The sequence below is a fragment of the Scyliorhinus torazame genome, chromosome 4 (genome assembly GCF_047496885.1).
Source record: "Scyliorhinus torazame isolate Kashiwa2021f chromosome 4, sScyTor2.1, whole genome shotgun sequence".
Lineage (NCBI taxonomy): Eukaryota > Metazoa > Chordata > Chondrichthyes > Carcharhiniformes > Scyliorhinidae > Scyliorhinus > Scyliorhinus torazame.
The window spans coordinates 138,728,297-138,755,586 of record NC_092710.1 but is presented as its reverse complement, the minus strand read 5'-3'; the positions used below and the strand labels follow the sequence as shown (position 1 = coordinate 138,755,586).

The 27,290-nt window shown below is 45.3% G+C and overlaps 1 long non-coding RNA gene across 1 annotated transcript in view; it reads left to right on the top strand.

Moving 5' to 3' along the window:
- The window catches only part of LOC140411645 (uncharacterized), a 45,666-nt gene extending 23,094 nt beyond the window's left edge, over positions 1-22,572 (top strand). Inside the window, exons 2-4 of the long non-coding RNA XR_011940921.1 lie at positions 7,671-7,718; positions 19,521-19,831; positions 21,416-22,572. This is a non-coding gene — a long non-coding RNA (uncharacterized lncRNA). The remainder of the gene's footprint in view (positions 1-7,670; positions 7,719-19,520; positions 19,832-21,415) is intronic.
- Positions 22,573-27,290: the final 4,718 nt, after the last annotated feature.

Below are 27,290 nucleotides of genomic sequence, written 5' to 3'. Positions count from 1 at the left end.
ACATCTACTGCATTACCATTGACTATTCTTGGTTGCCTCGTCAAAAAATTCAATAAGGTTGGTCAAGCATGATTTTCCATTTTGAAATCCTTGCTGACTATTCATTATCACAAATTTTCTCTCTCAATGTTCTTCTGTTCTCAAAGTAGGAATTCCATTAATTTTCTTACCACTGATGTTAAATTGACTGTTCTATAATTCCTTGGACATGTTCTGTGCTCTTTCTTAACTATAGTGTGATTACCTTTGACCCAGAAGCAGTAGAGTAAGGAAAGTTTGTAATTTCATTGAAATTTCTAGGGAATCTGCAATTATTTTTAATGAATGTTTGAAAAGGACTTTTAAGCATTTGCATCAACTGTATGAAATCAATTATAATTTTCTTGAATAATAAGAAAATCTGTTGCAAGTGACCTGGAAGCAGTACCAACAGGGAGGGAGTTAAGATACAGAAGCATGGGCGCGACTCTCCACTTCCGAGCCGGTTGGGAGAATCGCCTGGGTCGCCAGATTTTCCGGCGACGCCGGTCCGACGCCCTCCCGCGATTCTCCCAAGTGGCGAGAACGGCCACGTCGAGTTCCGCGCGGCGCAGGCTGGAGAATCGCCCAAGACACCCAAAATGCCGATTCTCCGGCACCCCTGCTATTCTCAGGCCCGGATGGGCCGAGCGGCCAGCTCAAAACGGCGGGTTCTCCCCGACGCCGTCCACACCTGGTCGCTGCCGGCGGGAACAGCGTGGGAACGCTGGGGGGACGGCCTGCGGGGGGGGGGGGAATCCTGCACCGGGGGGGCCTCAAATGGGGTCTGACCCGCGATCGGTGCCCACCGATCGTCAGGCCGGCCTCTCTGAAGGAGGACCTCCTTTCTTCCGCAGCCCTGCAAGATCCGTCTGACATCTTCTTGCGGGGCGGACTCGGAGAGGACGGCAACCACGCATGCGCGGGTAACGCCAGTTATGCAGCGCCGGCCGCGTCATGCATGCGGCGCCGCCTTTACGCGGCGCCAAGGCCTGCCGCGTGTAAATGACGCGGCGCTGCTCCTAGTCCATTATCGGGCTCTGAATCGGTCGGGATAGGGGCCGTTTCGCACCGTCGTAAACCTCGACGGCGTTCACAATGGCGCGAACACTCAGCCAATTTTGTCAGGTGTGTCCAGGAAGTATTCCTGACTCAATATGTAAATAGGCTGACTAGGGGAGAGGCCATATTGGATTTGGTGCTTGACAACGAACCAGGCCAGGTGTCAGATGTCTAGGTGGGAGAGTATTTTGGTGACTCCTTGACCTTTACCATAGTCATGGAGAGGGCTAGGAACAGACAGTATGGGAAGGTATTTCATTGGGGAAGGGGAAATTATACTGCTATTAGACAGGAGTTGAGGAGCATAAATTGGAAACAGTTGTTCTCAGGGAAATGCACAACAGTAATGTGGGGGTTGTTTAAGGAGCACTGGCTGTGTGTGCTGAATAGTTTTGTCCCACTGAGATAAGGAAGGGATGGTAAGGTGAAGGAGCCTTGGATGACGAGAGAAGTGGAGCTTCTAGTCAAGAGGAAGAATGAAGCTTACGCAAGGTTGAGGAAGCAAGGATCTGGCACGGTTCTAGAGGGTTACAAGTTAGCCAGGGAGGAACTCAAAAATGGACTTAGCAGAGCTAGAAGGGGGCATGAAAAAGCCCTGGTGGGAAGGATTAGGGAAAACCCCAAGGCTTTCTACACTTATGTGAGAAATAAGAGGATGATCAGAGTGAGAGTAGGGCCGATCAGGGATAGTGGAGGGAACTTGTGCCTAGAGTCTGAGGACGTAGGGGAGGCCCTAAATGAATATTTTGCTTCAATATTCACTAGAGAGAGGGACCTAGTTACTCGTGAGAACAGCGTGAACCAGGCTAATAGGCTTGAACAGTTTGATACTAAGAAGGAGGATGAGCTGGAAATTTTGCAAAACATCAGGATAGATAAGTCCCCTGGGCCAGACGGGATATATTCAAGGTTACTATGGGAAGAGAGGGAGGAGATTGCTACGCCATTCGTGATCATCTTTGTATCCTCACTCTCCACTGGAGTAGTACCAGATGATTGGAGGGAGGCGAATGTTGTTCTTCTGATCAAGAAAGTGAATAGGGAAATCCCTGGGAATTACAGACTCGTCAGGCTTACGTCTGTGGTGAGCAAGATACTGGAAAGGATTCTGAGAGATAGGATTTATGATTATTTCGAAAAACACAGTTGATTAAAGATAGTCAGCATGGCTTTGTGAGGGGCAGGTCATGCCTCACAAACCTCATTGAATTATTTGAGGATGTAACGAGACACATTGATGAAAGTCGGGCAGTGGATGTGGTGTACATGGATTTTAGTAAGGCATTTGATAAGGTTGCCCATGATAGGCTCATTCAGAAAGTTAGGGGGCATGGGATACAGGGAAATCTGGCTGTCTGGTTACAGAATTGACTGGCCGAAAGAAAACAGCGAGTGGTAGTGGATGGAACGTATTCGCCTGGAGGTCGGTGGTCAGTTGTGTCCTGCAGGGATGTGTTCTGGAATCTCTGCTCTTTGTGGTTTTTATAAATTACTTGGTTGAGAAGTGGAAGGGTGGGTTAGTAAGTTTGCCGATGACATGAAGGTTGGTGGTGTTGTAGATAGTGTTGAGGGCTGTTGCAGATTACAACAGGACATTGACAGGATGCAGAGCTGGGCTGAGAAGTGGCAGATGGAGTTCAACCGAGATAAATGTGAAGTGATTCATTTTGGAAGGTTGAATTTGACTGCTGAATTCAGGGTTAAAGGCAGGAGTGGAGAAACAGAGGGATCTTGGGGTCCACGTACATAGCTCCCTCAAAGTTGCCACCCAAGTTGTTAGGGTTGTTAAGAAGGCATTTGGTGCATTGCCTTTCATTAACAGGGGGATTGAGTTTAAGAGCCGCGAGGTTTTGCTGTAGCTTTATAAAACCCTGGTTAGACCACACTTGGAATATTGTGTCCAGTTCTGGTCGCCTCATTATAGGAAGGAGATGGTTGCTATGGAGAGGGTGCAGAGGAGATTTACCAGGATGCTACCTGGACTGGAGGGCATTTCTTATGAAGAAAGGTTGTGGGAGCTAGGGCTTTTCTCACTGGAGCGAAGAAGGAAGAGAGGTGACCTGATAGAGATGTACAGGGTGATGAGAGGCATGGATAGAGTGGATAGCCAGAGACTTTTCCCCAGGGCGGAAATGGCCGTCGCGAGGGGGCATCATTTTAAGATGATTGGAGGGAGGTATGGGGAAATGTTGGAGGTAGGTTTTTTACACAGAGAGTGGTGGGTGCATGGAAAGCACTGCCAGTGGTGGTCTGAGTCATTAGGGACATTTCAGCGACTCTTGGACAGGCACATGGACAGCAGCAAATTGAAGGGGTGTGTTATATTTTAAATAATGACTTATCTAAAATGTATATATTACTCTTGAATCCACCAGGATGATAAAATGACCAATAGTCTTCTTGTCGAAAGATGAACTATTCAATGAGTAATAAAATAACAAACTGCGAGTCCTTTTACCCAATACTAAACTAACTATAAAGAAATAAAGTACAATACAGATAACTGTATATCTACACCGTACTGTAACAAACTAGTTCTAACTTCTGTCACTCTAGCTATTCTATGTCATGCGTGTTCACTGTTCTGGATCACACTCTCGAAGTAACTAAAAAGAGCGGGGATCCGGATCTTAATCTGACTGTGAGACATTTAGTGTTGAAATGACTATACAACATTTACATACATTGATCATGTATATTGATATCTGAATATCAATACAGGATGTAGGTAAAGTTTATCTTCGATTAGGATAAATGGTCGGCACAACATCGAGGCCGAAGGGCCTGTACTGTGCTGTACTGTTCTATGTTCCATGTTCTATGAACTCCTCAGTGTAGTGAGAAATCGAGACACCATTTTTAAATAGCATCTCAATCTCTGGAGCCCACAAAACAGTCCCTGACCGCCCCAAGCCCCAATGCAGTATGGGAGGGTCCCCAGCACCCCCAACCCGACCCCACCGTGCAAAGAATGTCAGATTGGCAGGACCAACCTGGAACCCTAGCAGTGCTCTGCCAGCTGGCAGTGCCAGGCAGGTACCCAGGTGGCACTGCCATAGTCCCCAGATGGCACTTGCAGTGCCAGCCTGCCACCCTGCTCAAAGGGTGTGCATCTGGGCGCCTCTGATCCCGAGGAGACCCCCACGAGTGCCGTTCCATCTGGTCCCTGTTTGTAGAGAGCAGTACTGAACAACGTTCGCCAGAGGTCTTTGAGGCGAAGGAGATATATCCTAACGCCACGGGCACCTCGATAATCTGCATAGGGCTGGTTTAGCACAGCAGCGTGGGTTCAAATCCCGTACCAGCCTCCCTGAACAGGCGCCGGAATGTGGCAACTAGGGGCTTTTCACAGTAACTTCACTGAAGCCTACTTGTAACAATAAGCGATTATTATTATCATTTTTATTATTAGAGTGAGACTAGCTCTCTCGCTTTAATATGCAGATTTACCAAAATGTTTGATCAAGCAAGGGGTTGCGAGCCAGGTGGATCCTGGGAATGGGGTCTCCCGACTTCAATCGGCCATGCTTTTCAGGCACGTTATAGCCATTTCAGTAGTAAAGCCTCTGCTATCTCCCCTAGATGCAATCCTTCCAGACTGGGTGGCCGAAGGGGGGAGGGGTGAGGCGCCTTGCTTTATCTTCTTTTTCAATACATGCCTTTTTATTTTTTAAGCACATCTATCTTATTGCTAATCTAATCATTCAATATTGTGTCTACTTGTTCTATCTCCCTGGCAAATGTCAAAGAATAGTAATTTGTTAATATTTCTGCTCTACCTCTATTGTTACCTATGGTATTATCCAATGTATTCACTACAGTCCTATTTCTATCACAGCCTTCCTCTTTTATTGACTTGTCGGTCAAATATTTTATGGTTGTGTTTTATGTTCCTTGAAAGTTCAATTTCTTAGTTCTTCTTTGCTTTTCTAATTATTTCATATTTCTCTCCGAATCTCTCCATATTCCCTCGTCGTGCACTCCTCTACTATCTGTGCACTTTATGTCCACTTTTCTCACTCTCAATTATTGCTTTGTGTCTTTAGTCATTCCCTGAACCCCCATTCTTTGCTGCCACATTTTACTGAAACTATTCTGGACTGGACTGCATCAATTCCACTTACTGCTCTTCTACAGATTCAGTTTTCCATGCCTCTGCTTGAAATGTTTCATTCCACATTGTACCAGCTCTGATTTGTCTTCAGTCTCCTCTGTCTTCGGTTCGTATGCTACTTAAATAATTTTACTTGGCTGCTTTCTAGGTGGTCAACAAGGCACCTGACTTCCTGTTATCTTTCAGGACCTGCATTGTCACCCTTCAGAAGATTGGCTTAGACTGGCTTTTCTCGTTCTTATGTCTCCTACTAGTTCTTGAAATTTGCTCATCAGCTTCCTATAGCTGTTTCTCAGATCATTCCTATGTCTATATTAATACCTTAGATTTACCTTTCACTCTCCCGTAACTCCCTTACTCCATGTCTTTTGGTTCTTACATTTCACTCCGACTTCTTGTGCCTCCAAAGCCATATTGCATTGATGAAGCATATGCCTGCCACCTGAGGCCACTAGAGATTTCCACTGGACTACCGAATAAGCCACAATGGATCCAATTCTTGGTTCCCCAGTTTCCACTAGATAACCACCCATTCTCTATCCACAACTATCTATGCACAAATCTGTTGATGCTCCCAACGGATTCCTCATTGTCGGTGCAGCAAACCAATAGGAACATAGATGGCAGAATGGGTTTGATTACAAGGGGATTGGAATACAATAATCAGGAAGTCTGGCTACAATTGTATAGAGTTTTAGCGATACCACTGCAAAGGTTTGGTCTCCATATTTAAGTAAGGATATGGGGATGGTACAGCAGAGGGTCAGCCTATTGGTTCACGGGCTGAAAGACTTGTTTCATGATTCAAAGCTGAGTAAATTAGGCCAATAGTCTCTGGAGTTTAGAAGAATGAGAGGTGATCTCGTTGAAACATACAAGATTCTGAAAAAGCTTGACTGAGTAGATTCCAAGAGGTTGCTTCCCCAGATTGGGAATCAAGAACACGGGGAGCAATGTCAGGCTAAACAGCTGATCATTTAGGATTGAGGTGAGGAGAAATTTCTTTACTCATAGTGTTGCGAATCTTTGGAATTCTCTACCTCAGATGATTGTGGATATTTCATCGTTGGGATAGATAGATAGGTTTCCGGTCTTTCAGGGAATCACAAGTTATGGGAGTGGACAGGAATGGAGGTGGATCAACCATAATTGTATTGAATGTCAGGGGAGGCTCAAGAGGCTGACTGCTCTCCCCTGCTCCAATTTCTTATCGTCTTAAGTTTCATGCTGCTACCACTTTACCCTGGTGGTGGAGGGGGTGGGGGGGGGGGGTGAAAGGTATTGGAAGAGGTGCCAGTCAAGTTGGTCGCTATTTACCAAATGATATTGAGCTTCTCGAATGTTGTTGGAACTGCAGACAAGGAAAGTGCAGATTTTCCATCACAATTCTTACGTCTTGTGGGAATTTGGGGAGTCAGAAGGTTACTTGCTGCAGAGTTCCCAGTCTCTGACCTGCTCATGTAGCCACAATATTTATGCAGCTGGTCCAGTTAAGCCTCTGGTCAGTGGTGGCCCCAAGGTGTTGATGGTGGTGGTTTCAGAGATGGTAATGCAATTCAATATCAATGCGACCTTCTTTCTTGTTGAAGGTAGTCACTCCCTGCAATTGTGATGTGCAAATGTTACTTGCTACTTCTCAGCCCAAGTCTGAATGTTGTCCAGTCTTGCTAAAATCAGGCAAAAACCGATTAAGTATCTGAGGAGTTGTGGAATATTATTGAACACTGCAAACATTCTCACATCTTGGAGGGAATAAGTTTTTATTGATCTATATTTTTATTTGACAAAAAGAAAAGCTGTTCTAATGGATCGTTAATTCTTTAATGTGTCCTGCAGCCTGATAGTATTGGTTAGGGCACAATCTTGACATTGAATGAGAGGCTGACCTGAATAAAGAAAACCTTCAAAAGTTAAGTATTAATCTGACATGAATCATCAAATCTCTGAAGTATTATGATTTCGGTTTCATCGTGTCTCCTGTACAATTCAACGTTCAGGGTAGAAAATGTTAGGTAATAATGTTAGATTGATAGCATTAAGTTTTGTTAGACTACTTGAGGGTTCCCGGTACATATTTCACAGATTTAATTTTCTTAGACAGTTCTACATGGTTAGTCACCTTCCAGAGACAATTAAATAAATTGGTTAAACCCGGATAGAAAGTGACAGCACTTAACTCTTTTTGATGTGGTTTATTTTTGTAAACTTGTGGTAAACATTTCCAGCTCAGCACTTCAAAATCACTTAAGCGTGAAGGGGCATGTTTGGAATGCATTAGACTCTCTTCGAAGTGATTGATGTTTGTAACCATTGTGGTTCCAGCACTTTTAGAGTTTCTAATCCATGAACAATTAAGCAAAGCTATCAATTGCATTTGTGGAAGCTGTCAATCACAGCCCATTAAGAGAAATAAATGAATTGCTTGCAGCTAAAGGATCAGAGGGGTTTAAACAAAGGTCACTGCTTTTTTTTCCAGGAATGGACATGGTGCTTCCTCTGTCTGAACCAACAGGTGTATGCCCAGGTGAGTGTTACAACAGAATTTTTTTTCCCTCTCCAGACAGGGATCTCTTTTCTGGGAGGTCTGTGGGGGGGGGGGCTTCCACTCAAAATGGCAGCCAATTGGAATAATTCCCTCAGTAATCCCTCGCCATGCATAAATTGGCATGCCGAGGGATATTGAATTACATCGTGATTTGCGTCCCGCGTACAATTCACAGTAGTGAAAACATAATCTTCCAAACAGAGAATCCTGCCAAATGTTTGTCACATTTGCAACGGTCCGCTAAAGCACATTCCAAATCTTTGTCTCAAAAGTGCACTCATTTTTTCAACTGGTAAGATTCTGCTCAAAGGTTTTCTGTTTACCAGCACTGCAAAACTGCAGCAAATGTATGCGTTTGCCTTCATGTCTGACCAACGTGTCCGTATTGATTCTAAGTTGCAACTTTTAGCAATTACCCTTAAAAAGGCTTTAATTGCCAGCTCCTGTGCCAGAATTAAGTATAAGGCTAAAAATATGGAAAATAGAATATCACGGCCCTCGCACATTGTTCAAGGCCAGATCTATCCTGCAGCAAACTATCGCCGGAAGCCAAGTTAAAATATGTTGCAATGTGAATCTATCCAAGATTTTTTTTTTTTTAAAACTTTGCCTGGAAAAAGAGTCTTATTTTTAAACCTTACAAAAAATTCTGGCAGAATCTATGTTTAAATTTGCATTAAACAGTTCTTCTGTGAATATTAAGCAGAATACAAGCTCTTTGAGTCTGCTAAATGAGCTCAAGCATGGTCCCAATACATCTATAATACATTACAGAACCAAACCACTGGTGGTACGCTTGATACTTTTAATATGTTCAGTAATATTTTCCTCTTACTCATTTATTGTGTTTCAATATCAGAAAAAAATCTCACGAGAGGGACAACTTGAAATTTGCTAACTTTCATAGAAACCAAGAATCAAAATAAGGATTAATCACACTTGAGGTTAGAGCTACAGGATAGTATTTTGTAGCAGTGTAGAGTGAATCAGTATGTGCTCTGTCATAATCAACACCCAAAGGAATACTTGATAATGGCAGCACCCTGAGTATACACATTCCAATCAGTATTCACTGTCACATTGCAATTTTTCCTCTCTGGACTAACAAGACTGATTACGATATTACACTTCTATAAAGCGTGCGTCTTTCCTGTAAAAATAAATTCTTAACATAAACATGTATTCGTATGATAAATACATTTCGGCATTTCATCTGAATATTTTGCAGGACATTTTACAAGTAAAATGAAGCACAATCTGTGCCTTTACTCTATCAATGTGGCCTTGTACTTCCAAACATGGAAAATACCGTGGGTTTCCTCCAGGTGCTCCAGTTTCCTCCCACAAGTCCTGAAAGACGTGCTTGTTAGGTGAATTGGACATTCTGAATTCTCCCTCGGTGTACCTGAACAGGTGTCGGAATGTGGCGACCAGGGGATTTTCACAGTAACTTCATTGCAGTGTTAATGTAAGCCTACTTGTGACAATAATAAAGATTATGTTTAAGATTATTATTGTTGTGGCCGGCCACCTGGTCTCTCCCACCTTATGGTCGCGTGCGTGCCTGCTGCCAACCGTTACTTACCTTACCGCTCTTTGGTTTTCATCCAATCAGAGTCTGATTTCATTCTGCATTTGTTGCTGTAGGGCACCAAACTAATGAGCAGCAAATGCAGGGAGTTATCTGCCTCTGATTGGAATCCCTGCTAATTTAACCAAGTTGATGTAATAAAAATAATCTCTATTAGTGTCACATGTAGGCTTACATTAACACTGCAATGAAGTTGCTGCGAAAATCATGTCAACTTCAATTCATGTGAAAATTATGTGAAGTCTAATTGAGCGAGACAACAGGGCATCGCCGGCAGCCCCCCCTCCCCCCCATGTATTAATGAGGAGCAAGTCAGAGAGCAGGCTATTAAGTTGATCATCATACAGGAAGAGCGAGATAACCATGAACTTCATTGGTGGACATATGTTGCAACAAGGTATGCTGTAAAGACCCTCATGCATTTTTAGCTATAATGCAAGCTTTCTTATCCTTATCAATAGAATTTCATCAGTCAATCTTTCTGCATCACCACCCCCAGTGTCAGCACATTATTACATTTCGAGCCAAAGTCCTTGGGTCAAATGAGTATCTTAAACATTGTCAGTTCAATTCAGTCAGATCCTTAGATATTGCCACTCGCGGTCAGTCTTTGACTTGAGATTAGACCGTATTAATCAGCTGCACACTGACAGTCATACTATCAGTAAAATTCATAACCCATTTTATTACTATTGCAATCTAATTCAAGGTTCCTCATACTGCCAGCTGCATTGGCAATCTAACTCAGTCAGACCCTAATACGCTGTTACTTTTAATCATTATTTATATATTGTCTGTCATTTCTGGAAATGCTGCCTGCATTTGCAAATCGTGGAATAAAACCCTTCTGGTAGCTACAGCGATAAGGTTTTGGAAAAGTTTGTTGTGGTGGCATAAATTATGATTGGAATGGCTTCCTTGGCAAATGGAGTAACCCTGGCTTACATCTGCCAACATTGCTAAATCTTGGTCAGAGTGTGAATGAACATTATTAGTTTAATTCAACTCCAAATTACAATATATGACAGACTGCAAACCTACCTCTGTCTCACACACACATTAATTGTGGATTAAGTGCTAAATTGCAAAGCATCAGCTAAAGCTACCACCCTCAAGCAAGAGATTACGATCATTCATCCTCTCAATCTTTTATATATGGCTCCATTGTGGCAGCAGAGATCTGCTTCATTAGCAAATTAATTAGCTCCCTGCTGATGAGATCCTGTAGAAGTGTGCAGAAAATGAATGACAAGATGGCACACTTGGGCAAATGCAGTACCGCTGGCCTCCTCCTGCAGCTCAGCAAGGAATCAGAGAAAGAGGAAAGGCAGCGATAGTCACAAGGAAATGAAGCGCCAAACTTTCAAGGTGGACATGTAGAATGAAGCGGTACTTGGATTAATCCAGGTGGAGGAAGAAAATGAATGTTAAAATTAACTATTCAGGCAAACCCCCTGTGACAGTGTGGTGGTCACCGCTGATGTATATATTGTATATAGAGGATGTCGGTGTAGGTGCTTTACGGTAAGGCCCCTGTACTACAGGTACGGGGTGTAGTTCCCTGCCTGCTGGCTCCGCCCAGTAGGTGGAGTATAAATATGTGTGCTCCTCGTACGGCAGCCATTTTGCCAGCTTCAATTGCATCCAACTCTCGTCTTTGTGTAATTGATCGTGCATCAGACAGCACATGTTTTGATGTTAGTTTGATGTTATTTACTCCACTAGATAGCAGATACCACAGTTTGAAGCAGCACAGTTGAGACGACTACAAACTGAGTAGAGACCCAACATCAAAATAATGCAGCTAAGCTCCTCCCCCACTAGACCACAGCACCCGCTCCATTCCCATGCAGTACACTGAAGACATTTCAGTATTGTTAGGATTTCAGGCTACCACCAGAATCTTTATAAAGAATGCATTACACAGAACTGTTGTCTATGGTTCCTGGAAAAAAAGTTTATACAAATGTTTGCAAAATAATTCCTTTGTAAATGATCCCAGACACAGTGGGCGAAATTCTCCCCCAACGGCGGGATGCCCGCCGACTGGCGCCAAAGCCGGCGCCAATCAGACGGGCATCGCGCCGGCAAAAAGGTGCGGAAGTCTCCGCATCTTTGGCGGCCTAGCCCCAACATTGAGGGGCTAGGCCGACGCCGGAGGGATTTCCGCCCCGCCAGCTGGCGGAAATGGCGTTTGTTGCCCCGCCAGCTGGCGCGGAAATGCGGCGCATGCGCGGGAGCGTCAGCGGCCGCTGTCAGTTTCCCAGCGCATGCGCGGGAGCGTCAGCGGCCGCTGTCAGTTTCCCGCGCATGCGCAGTGGGGAGAGTCTCTTCCGCCTCCGCCATGGTGGAGGCCGTGGCGGAGGCGGAAGGGAAAGAGTGCCCCCACGGCAGAGGCCCGCCCGCGGATCGGTGGGCCCCGATCGTGGGCCAGGCCACCGTGGGGGCACCCCCCGGGGTCAGATCGCCCCGCGCCCCCCCCCAGGACCCCGGAGCCCGCCCACGCCGCCTGGTCCCGCCGGTAAATAACAGGTTTGATTTATGTCGGCGGGACAGGCAATTCCTGAGCGGGACTTCGGCCCATCCGGGCCGGAGAATCCAGCGGGGGGTCCCGCCAACCGGCGCGGCCGGATTCCCGCCCCCGCCCAATCTCCGGGAGCGGAGACTTTGGCGGGGGCGGGATTCACGGCGGCCAACGGCCATTCTCCGACCCGGCGGGGGGTCGGAGAATGACGCCCAGTGTCTTGAAATTCCAGAACACAATGGTTTGGCATGAAGCAATGCCTTACATATACAGTTAACACATGACAAAAAACTTGTCACTTCACACTGACCTCATGTTGGTAGTGCAGTCCCTACTAATATACATTTCTTCCTGCAGTGTAACACTCTGAAACTTACTTCTTATCTTATTCTGTCATGGGACATGGGTATCACTGGCGAGGCCAGCATTTGTTGCCCATCCCTAATTGTCCTTGAACCTATTGGCTTGTGACACCATTTCAGAGGGCAGTTACGATGCAACCGTGTTGCTATAGATCTGGAGTCCACATATAGGCCAGACCAGATAAGGATGGCAGACTTCCTTCCCCAAATTAGTTAACCTGATGGGTTTCAACAACAATCGGCAATAGTTTAATGGTTACCAGCATTTCAATGCCAGATTATTAAATCAATTTAATTCAACAAGCTGCCATGATTGGATTTAAACCCCATTAGCTTGGGCTCCTGGATTACTAGATAAGTGACTATGTCACCATCCCCCAAATATCTGCTCAATAAAATATTAATTTGATGTCCAGTGGAAATTTAATTCATTGCAATCATAAACATCTGGCTGACTTTTTTTTTTACTGTTAAGTGTAACTGCAGTGTAAGCTGGTATGCAGGCACATCATGTAATAAAAAAGGCAAATGGAATTTTAGCGTTTATTGCAAAGGACTGGACTGACAAAACAGTCTGCTACAATCCACGTGGTGGGTGTGATGTGTTTCGAATTAACTCTGTGTACACACTGAGAGTCTCCACTGGAAAGAGACTGAGCATGTGTGATGTGTCCTTTTATATGGGTGGTGTAATGCCCTCCTGTGGTAGTGTCACCTCTATGTGTATCGTGAATGCCCATTGGTCATGTCCTATCTTACTGACATATTGGTTGAATGTCTGTGTGTCATGTCTCTGGTGCTCCCTCTAGTGTCTATCTAGTCTACGTGTATTTACATTAACCCCTTGTGTATTTACAGTGATGCATATCACCACATGCCCTACCTACCACATTGAACATTTAGGGATCCATTTTGTGTCTGACCAAAAGGTACGGTGCCATCAAACTTCTAAGCCTAAGTTAGACCTTTATTCAGCCACTTTCTCTTGAATCGACCCTCTTCGTGGAGTACAGGGCCTTTACTAGACCCGTATGGCACACCTGTTGCAATGCAGCTGGCAAGAGTTCAACTAACGTTAATGGGGAGGCACTTAACAGAATTCCTGGTGGAGCCTTGAAGATTTAGGGGCAAGTGAAGACTTGAGCAGTTCCTCCGTACTGGTGTATGGAGAACTTCCCCACTCCTCCCCCTGCCTCCACAAACCTGCCCGCCGCATCCCCCTCACCTCACACCCAATGGAATTCTGGATCCCATGTTTTTATTTTTCTATTCCTGCCCACAGCGTACAATTGTTAACTTGAAAATCTGCCACTGGAAAAACACTCCTCTGTTTGAATTGGAGTGTTACCTGTGACAGAATTATCCAGCCCTGGGTGAGAATAATGGGACATAGTGACAATAATTGAGACCACCCTCCACCCCTCTAAAAAAAAAAGCTAGACTTCCTCATTAAAGATTTCAAATAATTCTGGTCACCGAACATTAGGATGAACGTGAGGATGCTCGAGAGGGTACAGTGGAGGTTGAGCAGATTAGTTTCAGGAATGACAAATTTTAGTTAGATTGGAGACATAGGAGATGTTTTCCTTGGAGGAAAGACAAGTGAGGGGAGATTTTAATTGAGGCATAAAGGATTACAACAAGTTTAGATGAAGCAGGCAAAGACAAGCTTTTCCTATTAGCTGATGGTACAGGACTGGGGAAACAGATTTAAGGTGTGGGCAAGAGATGCAGGAGGAATACAAGGAAGAGTTTTTTTGTGCAGTGAGTGATAATCACTGGAACTCATTGGGCACGAGTGAACGGCCTCGTCGTACCTGACGCAGTGGCATGAGAGGCCACTCGCAAGATTTGTGACAGGTGGAATGCCTCACAAGATCTAACGAGATCTCGCCCTCACTGTTAGGCTCACTACAATATGTTGGCGCCTGATGCTTCCAAGGCCCAGCAGCTAATGGGAGACCTCACCATGGTGCCGTTTAGCACTGCTCCGCACAAACAGCGATCAGGCATAACAGCACCTGGCCGGGACAAGGGTCTCTCCCAGGCCATTGGAGGTCCCCGGGTAGTCGGGCGCTGGGAAGGGTGTTCCCCTGGCACTCCTACTGGCACCCGGGCACCTTGGCACTGCCACACAGGAACCCTGACCGTACCAACCTGGCACTGCCATGGTTTCCAGGTAGCAGTGCCAGGTTGCCTGTTCCAGGGATTGGGCCCGGAGTGCCCTACCGTTATGAGGTGGGTTGTGGGTGGGGGGTGTCTCAAGGACCCCCCAACAGGCAAGTTGGGGCATTGGGTTGGGGGGGGGGGGGGTCCTACGCTGCGGTGGGGAACCCAAAGGGAGTTGAGAGATCGGTGAGGCATTTAAAAATGGTGCCCTGATCTCTTCCTACATGGCATTCCTCGCCGAGACCAAAACAAAAGCAGTGTCCCATTTGGGAACAGGGTCGTTCTCAGTACTGCAGGCGCAGAGAAACACTCTGCTGAATGCGCCCAAAACTGGACTCTTTTTTTTCTGTTAAATCGCACCCACTACCTACGAGAATAGTGGATGATGAGACGATGGACGATTTTAAAAGAAAATTGGATAGTCGCTGGAGGGAAATTAAATTGGAAGGTTGTGGGGATAGAACTCGGAAATGGAGCTGACTGAATTCCTCTAGAGAGCTAGACTGAATTTGATCGGCTGAATGGTCTCCTTCTGTGCCATAATGGCTCTAAATCTGCAACTTTACAATAACATTGGATTAGATAGGTTACTTTACATACTTTTAAAAAGAGCAGTTCAGAGGCAGAATGACAGATCTTACACAAGCTCAAGCACTGTGCTCAGAAATCTAAATCTAATGTTATCTTTTGCCTCACTTGAGAAACAGAAAAGAAGCATTAAATAAAGCAGAAATAAGTTACTGTCAAAGCCTCCAGCTAATGAAGCAGTACCATACTGACAGGAGTTTAGTGTTTTATCGAGAAAATAATTAGGCTACAGGAGAGACCAAATTGATAGTTGTTTATTCTAACCAGTTTAAATTAAGCAGGTAAGAATGGTGACAAGAAAGTGCACAGTGGTACTAAATTGGAAATTATTTTCTGGAAGATCATTATGAATGCGAGGGACCTGACAGAGCTCCTCAACATTATGAAGCAATTCAGTAGGGAAGATGTAGTGAACCCCTCTGGAGGAGCCCAAAAATTGAATCAGCAAATATAAGATAAATCCAATAAAGAATTTGGAGAAACTCTTTTGGAGCATGAACATATTTGCATTGACCTGCTGATTCAAGTGGTCTTTTTCCAGGCATGCTGAACAATGGCCAAATCCACTAAATGCAGCCAATCCAAACCAGTTAGTTCACAACCAGGGTTCTCTGCTAATCACAAAGTGGAACCTGCAGTCTTATTGCCAGATATTCGCTTTGCACTAGGAAGAACATTACCTGCAGGCACAAGTTTTAACTTTCCTACCAGTGTGTGCACCGTATATCCAAATACATGTCTTTATTTTAGTTTGCCTAGTATGAACACAGATCTATTCTTTAACAGCCATCTGTGGTGGTGCAAGGGGTAATGAACAAAGTGGTTCACTGGTGTCATCTTTAAGGAGCAAGAAACCTCATTAATACCCTTTGTTACAATTCCTTGGACTAGTGCATGGTTAATTTCAACCCCACTTGACCAAGGGTCGCAACACAATTGAAATTAACAAATTAAGTCTTGGAAAATACCCAAAGTCTTTGGTCTCTGGCTGCCCAATAACTACAGTCACCAGGTTTGTTAATTTAAACACAATTAGTTTTAATTAATAATAATAACTATGAGTAAATAGGCAGAAAATAGAACTGGTTAACTATTATCAAGTGCCTAACTCCCCCTATTTAACTCACCCCTCCCATGGATACACACACTCAAGACAGACAAAAACAGAGGAGAAGGAGGGGTGTGAAAAAAATAAAAGGGATAAAAGTCTTTGTTTCAGATTCATGTCTTCCGGTCTGAGGCTTTTGCTTTCAGTCTGTAATGGTGTTCACTGTAGATTCATCAAGGTCTCAAAATCTTATCTGCAGGTTCAGAAAATAACATTTCTAGGGAGAGAGAGAGACAGACAGACAGACAGAAAGTCAGAAAGAGACAGAAAGAGATACAGAGACAGAGGGACAGAGAAAGAGAGACAGACAGAGAGAGACAGAGAGAAAGAGAGAGACAGAAAGAGAGAGAGAAAGAGAGAAAAAGAGAGCGAGAGAAATACAGACAGAGAGAGAGAGTGACTCAGAGAGAAGCTCACAGCATCTCTTCTTAGCGTCCAGGACCCAATTGTCCCTTCCTGGGTTCTCCGAATCTAAATCTTCATAGCACAGTGAACTAATTTTGCAACTTTTGAGTTCCTCATTTCCTCTGCTCAACTTAAAGATATTAAAGATCCATGGATCAAATTGATGATGACAGAGTAAAGAAAAAGGAAATAAACACCTTTAAAAAATATAGCAACTGAATGAATTGAGATTTTGTTATTTTGTTCATCTACTAATTTTGGAAGGAACAGAGTGAAAACATCACTGAAGGTATTGGAATCAGAGGATTACTAATACTACTTCAGTGACTGACTAAAAAGGGAGTGAAACTTCTAGTTTTTTTGTGGGCCTTTGTACCAGTAGCCAGCTTATAGTCGTCAATTCACTGCATCTAACTAATGAACATTATTTGAATAAACTCCCTTTTTCAGGAAGTCGGGAAGTACAATGATCAGCTGGAGTGAAGTATCTAAAAAGCAGTAGCTCTTAATGGGTTGCTGCTCCCACATTAAGCTCACCTACAATTTTGGCTGCAACAACAGCAAGGTCAGCAATGATCGGTCAAGGAAATAGGTAAAGAAAATCCCATTTGATGAAAATATCCTAATTGTCCTCCTGGATGAGGTACAGCAGAATAAGATAATTGTGGGGACAGAATCCTCTGCATCCCAATGTGATCAAAGCAGAGCTAGAGGTCTCAGATTGATTCAGGTCCATATGAGAGCTGTTAACATAGACATAGATAACATAGAGCATACAGTGCAGAATGAAACCATTCGGCCCATTGAGTCAGCAGCGACCCACTTAAGCCCTCCCTTCTACCCTATTCCCCTAACCCTAACCTTTTTGGACACTAAGGGCAATTTAGCATGGCCGATCTCACCTGCACGTCTTTGGACTGTGGGAGGAAACCGGAGCACCTGGAGGAAACCCAGGCAGACACGGGAAGAATGTGCAGACTCCGCATAGACAGTGACCCAGCTGAGAATTGAACCTGGGACCCTGGCGCTGCAAAGCCACAGTGCTAATCACTATGCTACTGTGCTGCCGGTTAAGCAACATTTCCTGGCCTGGGTAGGATGCCAAAATACTGCTGTCCAGAATTTGTCAACTTTAACCATGGTATTATCATGCAAGGAGACAAACATTGTTCTAAGAGCCTCAAACAATGCAATCAAGGAACACTGGAAAATCTAACACACCTATCACATCTGTATTTCCATGATAGGGTGCTCTTTCGGAGTCAGTGCAGACTCGATGGGCCAAATGGCCTCCTTCTGCACTTTATGGATTCTATGTTCATCTCGGTACAGGGTACAATTTGAGGCTGGCACTCAAAATGCCTCTGTAAGCTATCGCTTAAAGAATGTTTGCATGCTGTAGGATCTGATCAAGCTGGCGATGAAACTATTTGCTGCGCTGTGATACATTCACACAATGTGGAGTGGAGGCTGTGCACTGGGCTGGCACTCTGCTCTACAAAATGCCAATGGATAATAGTTTTGCATGGCATTGACAGAGAACCATAAGAAGGCGACAAGAACCAGTGCAAATTTTTTAATCTGAGAAGAGAACAAGACAGTTTTGCACTCAAATAAATTGAGGGTGTGGGCCGAGAAGACCCTGAATGTTGTGTCACAGTGCGGCAAGAACTGCCGGGGGTTTCCGGGCGGGGACGGGGATCGCGCCGTGCTGGTCGGGGGCCGTTGGCAGCGGCCCCCCCGGCAATTCTCCGGGTGTGATATGATACGAATTAAAGTAATGGCATGATGGGAAAACTGGTCAATGGGAAAACTGGTCAAAAGGTTTGATACAATACAAGAAAGACTGAAACTACCCATTCCAGCTCACCAGGCCCAGGTAAAGAATGCTGCCCTAACCATTTTTAGACTAGTATGGCCGTAGGCCAACTCTGCATAACTTGAAGTCTGAAAAGATCAGCGAAGGTCGAGCCATTTCAAAACACCGGACCTCGGCAACTCCTGATAAAACTAACTCGTCATAACCCAGGGCCATAGGAATTAAAATAAGATAAATTCAGGCCTCCAAGGACAAGATAATGGTATGAGTGATGTGACCAAAAATGGTCTGTTCTATGCTTCCGTTTGTATTTCCGATCAAACTCCTGACCATACTGTTGTCACGCAATCTTGATAATGATAATGTATAAATATTGAGCTAATTCTCTGCGAAAGAGCAGAACTTGCGAAAGACTCAGCAGTTTTGTTGACTGCTCTCTGACTTCAAAAGTTTCAGCCAGTACTGCATGCAGTTGTTTCGAAAATAAAACGTTGTTATTCTGTCTTAACGAGTATGTTGAATCTTTCTACTACAGAAGCGGGAAAATATTGACTTTAACATGGGCCCTGATGGGCCGAGTGGTCACCCATTTTTGGCCAGTCCCACCGGCATGAAATGGACAGGTCCATATCAGCGGGACCTGGCTTTTCGGCCGTCTAGAGGGGTCCTCGAGGGGGCGCGGGGGGATCCAGCCCCGGGGGGGGGGGGGCCCAACGGTGGCCTGGCCCGTGATCATGTCCCACCGATCTGCAAGCGGGCCTGTGCCATGGGGGCACTCTTTCCTTCTGCGCCGGCTTCTGTAAGGCTCCGGCATAGCTGGCACGGAGAAGAAACCACCTGCGCATGCGCAGAAAACACGCTGGCAGTTCTGTGCATGTGTCAACTCGCGCTGGCCGGCGGTGGCCCGTCGGCGCCAGTTGACACGGTGCCAACCCCATCAGCACAAGCCTAGCCCCCAGAAGTGTGGAGGATTCCGCAACTTCTGGGCAGTCCGACGCCAGAGTGGTTTGCGTCGCTCTTGGCGCCGGTACGGGCCGCCCCGCTAATTGCGGGATAATCCCGCCCAGTGTGTTTTTTCACCTTATTTGCTTTCCTTTTCAAATTCACTCAGATGCATTTTCTGCACAATATCTGTATTGTATGTAACTGGAACCCTGGCCACAGTAATTTCACACACACACCATTTTAACAAATGTTTCTTTGCTTATTACATAGGATTTCCTAAGATGACAAAGCTGCTACCAGAAATAATCAGGAAACCTACACGTCTCATCAGCACCTGTCACGCATTCCTTATGGTACAGAAGCAAACCCACGCGCATCCGCCACAGGGGATACATTGCATCAGATTCAGGAGGAGTGCTCATGAATAAGCATATAACACATAAAGAGGATCAAATGGAGCCGGCAGTAGATAGGATAGCTCATGGATGTCTAGCCCAGCTGTTACTCAACTGCAGGAGCCAGGGATGGTTCCCTCTACCTAATGTTGAAGAAATACAGCTCTGACACAATTGCAATGGCGTGTAAGTAATTTAGGCTTCCAGTCCACCATAAAGTGAAAGTAGCTATGAGCTTCGACAGAGGAGGCTCCGAGGACACGTTTCTAAGGCACAGATGCTGTTTCTCTCTTGTAAATGCTCGACGGATGATATCAGCGGGACGCCTGATCAATTTTTTGTCGTAGGGTCCCATTTGAGTTTGACTGGTGAGCTGCCAGCATAAAGCATACTGCTTATGAGACAGCTCACCATTTATTTTTGAGGGACAGAAACCTGCACACCTGCCTCATCTTAAAGCCAGCTTACATCTTTTAAAGATTTTGTTTTGATTTGGCGTGCAAAATATTAATGATAAAGGCATCCTAATTTTCAGCTGCTCTAATGGAGGTACGTTTTGAAAAAGTCAAAGCCAGGAAAGAGACCTTGTTTCATTTAGATGGCAAGCAAGCACCCTGCCAAATAGGGCAATCTACATAAAGTTAGATATCTAGAAGACCAGCTGTGTCATTCCGAAGATCTGGCTGCATTGTGCAAAAAAAAAAAAATCATGTCTTATAACACCACACATTTGCTTTTCCCTCAGCTATTGCATAAATCTCATCTCTAATCGCAACAGGATACTTCACTGTATCTCCTTCTGCTTACACTCAAATATTCAATAGCTGCTCTTGTCCCCAAACCAGCACAAATCACATTCTACTATTGTTTCTGGACCTTGGTAAGATCTTTCTAATTCCGTTCAGCTCTCCGACAATCACAGGACATACACCTTCACAGAATCACAAAATTGTGTGTCTAGGTAGGGTGTTCTTTAGGAGAGTTGGTGCAGACCCAATGGGCCAAATAGCCTCCTCAGCACTGTTGGGATTCTATGATTCATTTGGCTCATCATGTCTGCACCAGCTCTCTAAGCAAGCATCATGACTTAGTGCCATTCCCCTGCCTTTTCCCCGTACCCCTGCACACTGTTTCTATTCAAATAACCATCTGAATGTCTCGATTGAACGTGCCCACCAGGCTGTGCATTCCAGATTCGAAACACTCGCTGTGTGAAAAAGATGTTTCTCACATCATATTTGCTTCTTTTGCAAATCACTTCAAATCTGTGCCCTCTCGTTCTTGATCCTTTTACGAGTGGGAACGGTTTCTCCCTGTCTGCTCTGTCCAGCCCCTGCATGATTCTGATCCAATCACCAGCTCTTGTTTATAGTTGTTGCTTCTTGTCCTTTGTATCCACACTGTGCCAAAGTGCCTCAGACATTTTTCACAAGCCTTCACAAGGCACAAATCAATCCACTCCCACATCTCTTGCAGAAGTAGCACACAATAAAAACTGGAGTCCAATAGTTGAAATTACAGAACATTGCAAGCTCAGTGTCCGACACTGCCTTTGGCATCATTGGCAGGCAGGCACTGGTAATGGTAAGGCTGGGACTCATGGCTAGCAAGATTCTTGGAAATTTCTTCCCCTTTCTTTGCTCTTCTCAACTCTCCCGGGTGTACATTTATACCCATGCACAACCCACACTGCATATCAATCTGAAATTGCATGATGCTGCTTAGCTTTGTCACGAGAGACTAACATTTGACCCTCTATCTTTTTTACAGATTCTTCTGATGACTCAGACCCTGCAACTTCAGAGATAGAGACAGGAGACAAACTGTCCCAAAGATACGCAACCATTCTAAGTAAACGTTAAATCGAGATGAATGTAAAATATTCCATTACACTATTCAAATAAGAGTGTGGGTGTTAACCTGATGTCCTGGCAAATATTTATCTCCCAAACAACATCTAAAAAAAGGTTACATGATCATTATCACGTTCCTCTTTGTGGAGTCTTGAAGTGCACAAATTGGCTGTCATGATTCCTGTATTACATTAGTCAATGCACCACCAAAAGTATTTCATTGGATGTAAAGTGCTTTAGGAGCCTGAAGATGTGGAAGATGCAATATAAATGTAAGTTCTTTCTTTATCTCTTCTGAGCACCAGCAAATGAATCAGCATCGTTGCCGCTGGATGGGTGGGTCTGCATTGGATGGTTCACTGGTGCAGGTAGAAAGAAGAACATTTTCTGCATACTAGCGATTGAACTGCCTTCCTGAGAGCTAGCACTAAGTGTTGGAAATTGAAGAGAAATCCGCAACAAATTTGCCAGGGGGTTTTGAGTTGTGGTCACTTTCTTCTGCCCGAGGCTTCCATTAAACTAAAGCAGACTTTAAAATGTTTGCTGCTGAACACAACCTGTTATTATAGAATAGAATTGTGCCTTATAGCACCTTTCACAACTCCAGGATGCACAAAAGCACTTCAAAATTGACCAGGACATCAGGACGAGTATGCATTAGTCCCAAAAGACAGCACCATCTTTGAGAACACAGCATTCCCTCTGTACAACAATGACATGTCAGCCTAGATTACACGCTCAGATCTCTGGAGTTGGATGTGAATTCAGAACCTACTAATTCAGAGGTGAGGGTGCTACACTGAGCATACACTGCCAGCCATTCTGAGCTCTGATAATGTGAGCCTTCAGAATGATGCAAAATTGGCAGATCTATCATTTGCAAGTTCAGTTATAAATATATTTCACTTAAAATACATTCTTAAGATAATTTAAACATAAATTGATCATAAATTAAGGATTATCCCTTATGGGGCTTTAACAGTTTATTTTATTTTCTGGGTGGCAGTAACCAGATAATGGAAACTATTGCAAAGGATTACAAAAAAATAAAGTTAAAAAGGATTTAATATGAAATAAAATTAGCAAAAGCTGTGTCTCAAAAGTTCACATGACAACAGATGTTTTCAGCAAACTTGCTTTGTAAATCAAAAAGAGAATCCTTGGAAATAAATGTTGGAAGAATGTAGTATTTCAATTGATGGTAATTGCATTCTATCAGTTGAATCAAGCATATAGAGCCAATGGGATACCTGCTTAGAAATTAAGTATACAGCACTTACTCTAATTTAGAAAGGTGGCCCTGTTCATGGCTCTTTTTTATGTCAGGTTTGTGTAATATTCAACTATTCTTCTTTGTCCATGTGTCATGCTGCATATGTTGCGAATCCTCAGTATATTTCCAATGACAATTAAGTGTCGGCAAAACACACCGAGAAGTTATTCAGGCTTACAAGAACAATTTGTGTTCAATGTAATTATGCACAAAATATTACTATGTTGGCAGAGTTACAGTAGGACTGAGAACCCAGTCCCCTGGGGACATATTTGGGGTATCAGATTTACCGTAGCTCCAGATAGGGGCGGGGCCTTTGCCTCTCTGGTGACGAGGAGGCAGATCCTACTGGGGAGGAAGTCAGTTTCTCCACCTTGTGCCTCAGTATGGTTGGGAGACTTAATGGAATTTCTGAGCCTAGAGAAAGTTAAATTTAGCTTAAGAGGGAATGAGGTTTCAAAAATCTGGCGTCCATTCATATCTCACTTTAAGGAATTAACCTCAGTAAGCAGCTAAAAGGAGGGGGGTAGTTAATTAATTCATTATTTTTGGGTTGAGGAAGAGATTGTTAAATGTCAGTTAAATATGTATAATGTAATTTATGTATCCAAAAAACTTTGAAAAAGCTAATAAAAATATTTATTGAAAAAAAAATCACAGCTGTGGATAACTTCGAACAGTTCAATTTTTTCTCCTAATACTGAATGAGGCAAAGTATTCACTGGAAAGATCCTACAAAGTGGACTTCTGGTGGCGGCCATGAGCTGATCGGTCAGGCACAATGTGGCTCCTGCTTGAACGTTTTGGTTTTGACCCTTTCTACCCGGTTAATGGACACTTTGTCTGGGAAAAGTGCAAAATAATTGGAGGGAGTTGAGTTCTCCTCCAAAGTGGAACATCGACAGGTTACAACATCCATCAAAAGTCGAGTAAAGCCTTGGCTCAAGAGCTGGAGGAGCCACTTGACGCAATAACTGAGAGCATGGCGGAGTCGGGAGCATCGTCATCGCCTACCTCACTGCCTGTGGAACAGTTGATGGGAGTCCATCAAGGGGGAGTTAGTTTAGGCATCATTGTCTAAAGATGCAAGAGGACTGGTCTAAGGCGATTGAGGGAGCTGCAGCCTCTCTTTGCGGGACTTTGGAATGGATGGAGAAATGTTTGGAGATGCAAGGTGCGATGATCCGTGAGGCAGAAAGAGTGGTATCTGGCCAAGCGATTGGATAGCGTCATTGGATGCAGAGATGATAATGCTGCGAGAGGCCTGCAAAGTGTTGAAGGTGAAGGTGAGAGATCAGGAGAATAGGTCCAGGAGGCAGAACTTAACTTGGGACTGCTGGAGGGAGTGGGAGGGAACGTGTGCCATGGACTATGTGTTGAGGATGTTTGTGAAGCTGGTTGAGGGAGGGCTCTTAGAGAAACCCCCGGAGGTAGATCAGGCCTTCGGTTTCTGCGACAGAGGCTGAGAGCTGGGGTGCTGCTATAGGCAGGAATTGTCCAAAAGCATAAGTTTCAAGAAAAGGAGAGGATTCTGAGATGAGCGAAGTCTATGTGAGATTGTAGTTGGGAGGGTCAGCAGATCCAGATCTACCAGGACATTGAGGCTGACCTGGCCAAGTGGTGGGTGAGTTTTAACAGGGCCAAGGCGACTCTCTTTCAGAACAAGGTCCGGTTCGGGATGTTGTACCCGGTCAGGATCTGGGTGTCTTTCAAGAGCAAAGAACATTACTTTACGATGCCGGAGGAGGCAAATGACTTTGTCAAGGAGCATGGGTTGGGGGAGGGTGAATAGTGGGAATTTCTTGTATTGATATATTTGTACAAGTTTTGTAAGTGTTCTGTTTTTGCGCATGCCGGTCTTTCTCGTGTTATGGTCAATGGGGGGATGGTTCCGAGTCCCCCAAACCCCTTCAGGTTTCTTCCTCCTGAAGGAGAGGGGGATGGTGATGTTCTGACGGGGAATGGGGGGCTATCCGAAGGGTGAAAGTGGGGGAGACAGAGTGAGGGAAGGGGTGGTTTGAGCGTTATTTGTGCATATCTTCAGGTGGGAGTTGCCATGACAGCAGGGACGTTAGTAAACAGATGTGATGTAGGGGAGGGGCTACGGCAGGTAGCTAGGAGGGAGCAGTGCACGGTTAGGTAGGAGGGGGATGGTTGGAGGAGTTGTGCTAAGGGGAGAGGAAGGAAGGGATTGGGGGGTGGGAGAGGGGAATGTACTAGTACACAGGTGACTTTGAGGCTGGGTGCAGGCGAGAATGGAGGGGGATGACATTTTAGGTGGGCCCGGACAACAGGGAGGGCCAGGAGGTAATGAGAGTTCTGGGTTAGGTTGGGATGGCGGACCTTAATAGTGGGGAGTTCAGAAACCTCCATTAGGATAGTGCACAGCGCGCAGCCAAGTCGACAGGCAGACAGCCACAATCTCAGGAACAGGATCATGGTCAGTGGTCAAGAAGGAAAATGGGTTGTCAGCCCAGGAGTCAGGGTGATTGATACCGATGTGGGGGAGACCACCCACAAGAAGCCTGCTGCTGCAGAGAGTTTACTTGTGTAAATGCACAGATGGAACATGGTGAAAATGAGCAAATTAGCCCCAATTGAGGTATCGTAAATGGAAAACAAAACACTAAAGAGGGAGGTTGGCACCAGGGTGTCAGCGACCAAACGTTCAAAGGTCTTTGAGAAGGAGTTCAATCTTTGAATCTAAGTAGCACAATGGCCTGAACAGAGTGGTTCTGAAAAGGAGTGGCATCTGAATCGAGTGTCCTTTTGTAACTTGTAGTCATTAGAAATTCAGAGTGGCTTAATTGGGAATTTGGAGACACTGGGAATTCGGAGAAGAGGGAGAAGTACATAATATATTGTGGTAGTCTGTGTTAGGAGGATTACGGTACCTGGTAATGCCGGAATACCATTGGTGGAGAATGTACTTGTTCCCATTGGTTAAGCTTGTATGTTAGCTCCGCCCTGCAAGGTGGTGTATAAGAGCCCGTGCCGCCCCAGCAGCTTTCTTCTGTACCTGCGCTGCTGGGGGAAACATCTAGCGTATTAAAGCCTTCAATTGTCTCCAATCTCGTTTCTGGGGTTATTGACCGTGTATCATATATAAAATCACTATGGGCGTGATTTGCTGGCCTCATTGTGCTCGCGCTCTATGTCTAGTGAATAGCGGGAGAACAGCACCAGGTGCCAAACAATTTGCGATGTAACCACCCTCTTCCATTGACGAAATTGGGATCCCACTGTAGCATGGCGAGAAGCCACTTATCACCACTTAAGGCCTATTTCCATACAATTAATGGGAACCACCCTAAATCCAACGGGCTCACGTAATTCAGCGGCCTCCCCAGCAAGTGGTCACGCTGGCGCTGATTAATACTCCTTTTGAAAAACATGGATCTGGTGGAAGAGCTTCTGTGGGAAGTCGAGGAGGTGAGTAGCCATCTTTGCTCACAGGCAAAGAGCCCGGTGGCTCTTAAGGAGGCGGCTCATCTGTCCCAAATCCTGAGGACCCAGCCGTCCATCAGGCCAGGGTGAGACCCAGAGGAGGAGGCCTGCGATGACCCATGGTGTACAGGCATTGCTGGCCATTTGAACAGATGACGGCCACGCATGCCACAGGAGGCTCCGTCTCAACAAGGAGATGGTGCGACGCCTGTGTCACGTCCTAGCGGACTTGGCACCACATGGAGGAGGAGGAGACCTGATTTCTGTGGCCATCAAGGTCACGCTGTGAACGTTTACGCCGTGCGATCAATCCAGGGCTCGGGCAGGGACCCGTGTGGCATCTCTCAGTCCACAGGTGCATCTGAGAGGTAATGGATACCCTGTTTGCCCACGTGGAAAACTACATCAATTTTGACATGGACCAAGCCCAACAAGGTGCCAAGGCAGCAAGATTCTGTGCCATCGCCGGGATGCTCCAGGTCCAAAGGGCCGATAGACTGCACGCATGTCGCCTTGCGTGCACTGGGCCAGCTGGGATTTCCCTACGTTAACAGGAAAGGGCTCCACTCCCTGAAAATACAGCGTATGTGTAACCACCACATTCAGATCATGCTCATGTTAACAAGCTTCCCGACCCTCTGTGTGACAGTTACATCCTGGGGCAGTCAGATATCCCCGGCCTCTTTGAGTACACCCCAGGATGGCTGATTGGCTCATGAAGGATAAGGAGTACCCGCTGAGGACCTGGCTAATGATTCCAGTACAGAGACCAAAACGGAGACCCGATGCAATGAGGCCCATGTGACCGCTGTCACTGAGCAGTGCTCGACCTGCTCAAAATGCGGTACTGATGCCTCGATCGCTCCTGTGTGTCCTGCAGTACACCGCCCAAATGTTGCCCACTTTCTGATGGTCTGCTGTGTCCTCCACAACCTGGCACAGCAGCGGGGTGCCGTGCTGGAGGTGAGGGATGAGGAACATGTGCCCATCTCCAAGGAGGAGGACGAGGATGATGAGGGAGCGCCGGACCAGCAGAGCGCAGAGGATAATCCCGGGGATGAACCAGAGGGCC